Genomic DNA, 6000 nt, shown 5'->3' on the forward strand with positions numbered 1-6000 from the left:
TTCAATATATTTTTGGAAGATAGCTGTCCTTTATAACTCTGCAGGTTTGTGAATTACAGTGCCCCTGAGCTCCTTTCTTCAACTCGCTTTCTTGTGAGCTGGCCGCAACACCGCAGGATTGCTTCAGGCCCTAATCTGGTTCCGGCACGGCATGCTGAGCCTTTGGTCAATTCTTCTTCCTGGTGGGAAATGAGAGTTAAATTTGCCCGTCCAGACACCTCCAGCTAGTCTCTCATTGGTTCTCCCTACTCCTGTACATCTTCCACAGAAATTGCAAACTGGGCCAAACAGGAGGTTAAAGGCACTGACTCTCCAAGTCGGGAGAGTGTTAGTAAAGCATCTGGAATGTTGCACCCGAGTACCAGGGGACGAGAACTGAGACATATTGGAACACGTCTTCCTATCACACGGTTGATCATACTCTGGGTTCCACGTGCATGTTTTAGCTGAAGGAAGAATCCCTTAAACCTGGAGAGTTGAGACCCGTGGAATGGGTACCATGCAATATGACTTCAAAGGGTCTTCATTTGCTCACCGAACCTCTCCAATCCTATCACTGCTGCGTTTATGCCCCTGTACACACGCTTGATTTTCTTTCAGAGACATAGCAATCCATAGGTTTTAAGATACTTACTAGTCAGGTACATTCTTAGGCGTTTAATATGGGGTGTTGAGTCCATTTCGTTGAGCAAGGAGTAGTTCTTGTCTATTCCATATTTGGCTTAAGGAACTTTATCTGTGCTCATTTCAATCTCTGGTTTTATGCAGCACCCCAACTCACCTTTCCCCTTAAGCAAGCATAAGTTGGTTTTCTAAATTTGAGACCCTGTTCTGTTTTGTAATCCAGTTCCTGTGTACCCAAGTTTACATTCCGTGTATTAGTGGTATCTTATGATGTTTCTTTTTCTGTGTGCCTTATTTCAGTTAGAATCATCATACCTGAATCCACTCATTATGCTGCTATGGGCCTGATGACATAGATTTCATCGCTGAGTGATATTGCATTGTACGTAAGTACCACAACTTCTTTATCCATTTTTCACTTTCTGCGATATTGAACTTGTACTGTAAATGAGGTTCTTGTAAACAGAGCCGTCCCAAACTTTCAGGTGGCTGTGTCTTTTTGATTTTAATTTCCCTAAGCTATAGGACCATAAGTGGAAGTGCCCTAGGCTCTGTTGCTTTGTTTTTTAGATGTTTCAGGAAACACCATACACCTCTCCCAAGTGGCTGTTGGCAATTTACATCCCGCCCATCAGCATAACAAGGCTCCCAGTTCTCCATGGCCTGTCCTGCCTTTCTGGATTTTACACTTTTTTCAGGTGGCCCTTTTGACCCGGGGGAAGTGAGACTTCATTGTAGTGCAGATTTCCTTTGCAAGCTTGCTTGGTTGGCCAAAAAGGGCGTATGCGTTTTTTCCTGAATATATTCAGGAATATATTCAGGAAAAAACGCATACGACCTTTTTGGCCAAGTGCATCATTGTGGACGTTCTGCCTCTTTTCCTATGCTTTACATGCAATTCCAGTCTACCTCCTGAAATCGGTTTCCTGCAATTCTGCCCGCTTTCAACTCCTCTTGGCAGCCTTGCTTCAATATATTTTTGGAAGATAGCTGTCATTTAAAACTCTGCAGGTTTGTGAATTACAGTGCCCCTGAGCTCCTTTCTTCAACTCGTTTCTTGTGAGCTGGCCGCAACACCGCAGGATTGCTTCAGGCCCTAGTTTGGTTCCGGCACGGCACGCTGAGCCTTTGGTTAATTCCTCTTCCTGGTGGGAAATGAGAGTTAAATTTGCCCGTCCGGACACCTCCAGCTAGTCTCTCATTGGTTCTCCCTATTCCTGTTCATTTTCCACAGAAATTGCAAACTGGGCCAAACAGGAGGTTAAAGGCACTGACTCTCCAAGTGGGGAGAGTGTTAGTAAAGCGTCTGGAATGTTGCACCCGAGTACCAGGGGACGAAAACTGAGACACATTTGAACACATTTCCCGATCACACGGTGGATCATACTCTGGGTTCCACATGCATGTTTTAGCTGAAGGAAGAATCCATTAAACATGGAGAGTTGAGACCCATGGAATGGGTACCATGCAATATGACTTCAAAGGGTCTGCATTTGCTCACCGAACCTCACCAGTCCTATCACTGCTGCGTTTATGCCGCTGTACACACGCTTGATTCTCTTTCGGAGACATATACATCCATAGGTTTTAAGATTCTTACTAGTCAGGTATATTGTTAGGCGTTTAATATGGGGTGTTGAGTCCACTTCGTTGAGCAAGGAGTAGCTCTTTTCTATTACATATTTGGCTTATGGAACTGTATCTGTGCTAATTTCAATATCTGGTTTTATGCAGCACCCCAACTCACCTTTCCCCTTAAGCAAGCATAAGTTGGTTTTCTAAATTTGAGACCCTGTTCTGTTTTGTAATCCAGTTCCTGTGTACCCAAGTTTACATTCCGTGTATTAGTGATATCTTATGATTTTTCTTTTTCTGTGTGACTTATTTCAGTTAGTATCATCATACCTGAATCCACTCATTATGCTGCTATGGGCCTGATGACATAGATTTCATCGCTGAGTGATATTGCATTGTACGTAAGTACCACAACTTCTTTATCCATTTTTCACTTTCTGCAATATTGAACTTGTACCGTAAACGAGGTTCTTGTAAACAGAGCCGTCCCAAACTTTGGGGTGGCTGTGTCTTTTTGATTTTAGTTTCCCTAAGCTATAGGACCATAAGTGGAAGTGCCCTAGGCTCTGTTGCTTTGTTTTTTGGATGTTTCAGGAAACACCATACACTTCTCCAGAGTGGCTGCTGGCAATTTACATCCCGCCCATAAGCATAACAAGGCTCCCAGTTCTCCATGGCCTGCCCTGCCTTTCTGGATTTTACACTTTTTTCAGATGGCCCTTTTGACCAGGGGGCAGTGAGACTTCATTGTAGTGCAGATTTCCTTTGCAAGCTTGCTTGGTTGGCCAAAAAGGGCATATGCGTTTTTTCTGAATATATTCAGTAAAAAACGCATACGCCCTTTTTGGCCAAGTGCATCATTGTGGACGTTCTGCCTCTTTTCCTATGCTTTACATGCAATTCCAGTCTACCTCCTGAAATGGGTTTCCTGCAATTCTGCCCCGCTTTCAACTCCTCTTGGCAGCCTTACTTCAATATATTTTTGGAAGATAGCTGTCATTTATAACTCTGCAGGTTTGTGAATTACAGTGCCCCTGAGCTCCTTTCTTCAACTCGCTTTCTTGTGAGCTGGCCGCAACACCGCAGGATTGCTTCAGGCCCTAGTTTGGTTCCGGCACGGCATGCTGAGCCTTTGGTTAATTCCTCATCCTGGTGGGAAGTGAGAGTTAAATTTGCCCGTCCAGACACCTCCACCTAGTCTCTTATTGGTTCTCCCTATTCCTGTTCATTTTCCACAGAAATTGCAAACTGGGCCAAACAGGAGGTTAAAGGCACTGACTCTCCAAGTGGGGAGAGTGTTAGTAAAGCGTCTGGAATGTTGCACCCGAGTACCTGGGGACAAAAACTGAGACACATTTGAACACGTTTCCCGATCACACGGTGGATCATACTCTGGGTTCCACATGCATGTTTTAGCTGAAGGAAGAATCCCTTAAAAAGGGAGAGTTGAGACCCATGGAATGGATTCCATGCAATATGATTTCAAAGGGTCTGCATTTGCTCACCGAACCTCACCAGTCCTATCACTGCTGCATTTATGCCGCTGTACACACGCTTGATTCTCTTTCGGAGACATATAAATCCATAGGTTTTAAGATTCTTACTAGTCATGTATATTCTTAGGCGTTTAATATGGGGTGTTGAGTCCACTTCGTTGAGCAAGGAGTAGCTCTTGTCTATTACATATTTGGCTTATGGAATGGTATCTGTGCTCATTTCAATCTCTGGTTTTATGCAGCACCCCAACTCACCTTTCCCCTTAAGCAAGCATAAGTTGGTTTTCTACATTTGACACACTGTTCTGTTTTGTAATTCAGTTCTTGTGAAGCCAAGTTTACATTCCGTGTAGTATTGATATCTTATGATGTTTCTTTTTCTGTGTGACTTATTTCACTTAGAATCATCGTACCTGAATCCACTCATTATGCTGCTACGGGCCTGATGACATAGATTTCATTGCTGAGTGATATTGCATTGTACGTAAGTACCACAACTTCTTTATCCATTTTTCGCTTTCTGTGATATTGAACTTGTACCGTAAACGAGGTTCTTGTAAACAGAGCCGTCCCAAACTTTGGGGTGGCTGTGTCTTTTTGATTTTAATTTCCCTAAGCTATAGGACCATAAGTGGAAGTGCCCTAGGCTCTGTTGCTTTGTTTTTTGGATGTTTCAGGAAACACCATACACTTCTCCAGAGTGGCTGCTGGCAATTTACATCCCGCCCATCAGCATAACAAGGCTCCCAGTTCTCCATGGCCTGTCCTGCCTTTCTGGATTTTACACTTTTTTCGGATGGCCCTTTTGACCGGGGGGCAGTGAGACTTCATTGTAGTGCAGATTTCCTTTGCAAGCTTGCTTGGTTGGCCAAAAAGTGCGTATGCGTTTTTTCCTGAATATATTCAGGAAAAAACGCATACGCCCTTTTTGGCCAAGTGCATCATTGTGGACGTTCTGCCTCTTTTCCTATGCTTTACATGCAATTCCAGTCTACCTCCTGAAATCGGTTTCCTGCAATTCTGCCCGCTTTCAACTCCTCTTGGCAGCCTTACTTCAATATATTTTTGGAAGATAGCTGTCATTTAAAACTCTGCAGGTTTGTGAATTACAGTGCCCCTGAGCTCCTTTCTTCAACTCGCTTTCTTGTGAGCTGGCTGCAACACCGCAGGATTGCTTCAGGCCCTAGTTTGGTTCCGGCACGGCATGCTGAGCCTTTGGTTAATTCCTCTTCCTGGTGGGAAATGAGAGTTAAATTTGCCCGACCAGACACCTCCACCTAGTCTCTCATTGGTTCTCCCTATTCCTGTTCATTTTCCACAGAAATTGCAAACTGGGCCAAACAGGAGGTTTTAAGCACTGACTCTCCAAGTGGGGAGAGTGTTAGTAAAGCGTCTGGAATGTTGCACCCGAGTACCAGGGGACAAAAACTGAGACACATTTGAACACGTTTCCCGATCACACGGTGGATCATACTCTGTGTTCCACAGGCATGTTTTAGCTGAAGGAAGAATCCCTTAAACATGGAGAGTTGAGACCCGTGGAATGGGTACCATGCAATATGACTTCAATGGGTCTGCATTTGCTCACCGAACCTCACCAGTCCTATCACTGCTGCGTTTATGCCGCTGTACACACGCTTGATTCTCTTTCGGAAACATATCAATCCATAGGTTTTAAGATTCTTACTAGTCAGGTATATTCTTAGGCGTTTAATATGGGGTGTTGAGTCCACTTCGTTGAGCAAGGAGTAGCTCTTGTCTATTACATATTTGGCTTATGGAACGGTATCTGTGCTAATTTCAATCTCTGGTTTTATGCAACACCCCAACTCACCTTTCCCCTTAAGCAAGCATAAGTTGGTTTTCTACATTTGACACCCTGTTCTGTTTTGTAATTCTCTTCCTGTGTAGCCAAGTTTACATTCCGTGTAGTAGTGATATCTTATGATGTTTCTTTTTCTGTGTGACTTATTTCACTTAGAATCATCGTACCTGAATCCACTCATTGTGCTGCTATGGGCCTGATGACATAGATTTCATTGCTGAGTGATATTGCATTGTACGTAAGTACCACAACTTCTTTATCCATTTATCGCTTTTTGTGATATTGAACTTGTACCGTAAAAGAGGTTCTTGTAAACAGAGCCGTCCCAATCTTTGGGGTGGCTGTGTCTTTTTGATTTTAATTTCCCTAAGCTATAGGACCATAAGTGGAAGTGCCCTAGGCTCTGTTGCTTTGTTTTTTGGATGTTTCAGGAAACAGCATACACTTCTCCAGAGTGGCTGCTGGCAATTTACATCCCGC

At 43.7% G+C, this 6000-nt stretch overlaps 1 long non-coding RNA gene across 1 annotated transcript in view; it reads left to right on the forward strand.

The window, feature by feature from the left end:
• The window catches only part of LOC309978915, a 988171-nt gene extending 982416 nt beyond the window's left edge, over positions 1 to 5755 (forward strand). The window contains exon 3 of the long non-coding RNA XR_014327153.1: positions 5677 to 5755. This is a non-coding gene — a long non-coding RNA (uncharacterized lncRNA). The remainder of the gene's footprint in view (positions 1 to 5676) is intronic.
• The last annotated feature ends 245 nt before the right edge of the window (positions 5756 to 6000 follow it).

The sequence above is a fragment of the Leucopleurus acutus genome (assembly GCF_964270905.1).
Source record: "Leucopleurus acutus genome assembly, contig: HAP1_SCAFFOLD_29, whole genome shotgun sequence".
Classification (NCBI taxonomy): domain Eukaryota; kingdom Metazoa; phylum Chordata; class Mammalia; order Artiodactyla; family Delphinidae; genus Leucopleurus; species Leucopleurus acutus.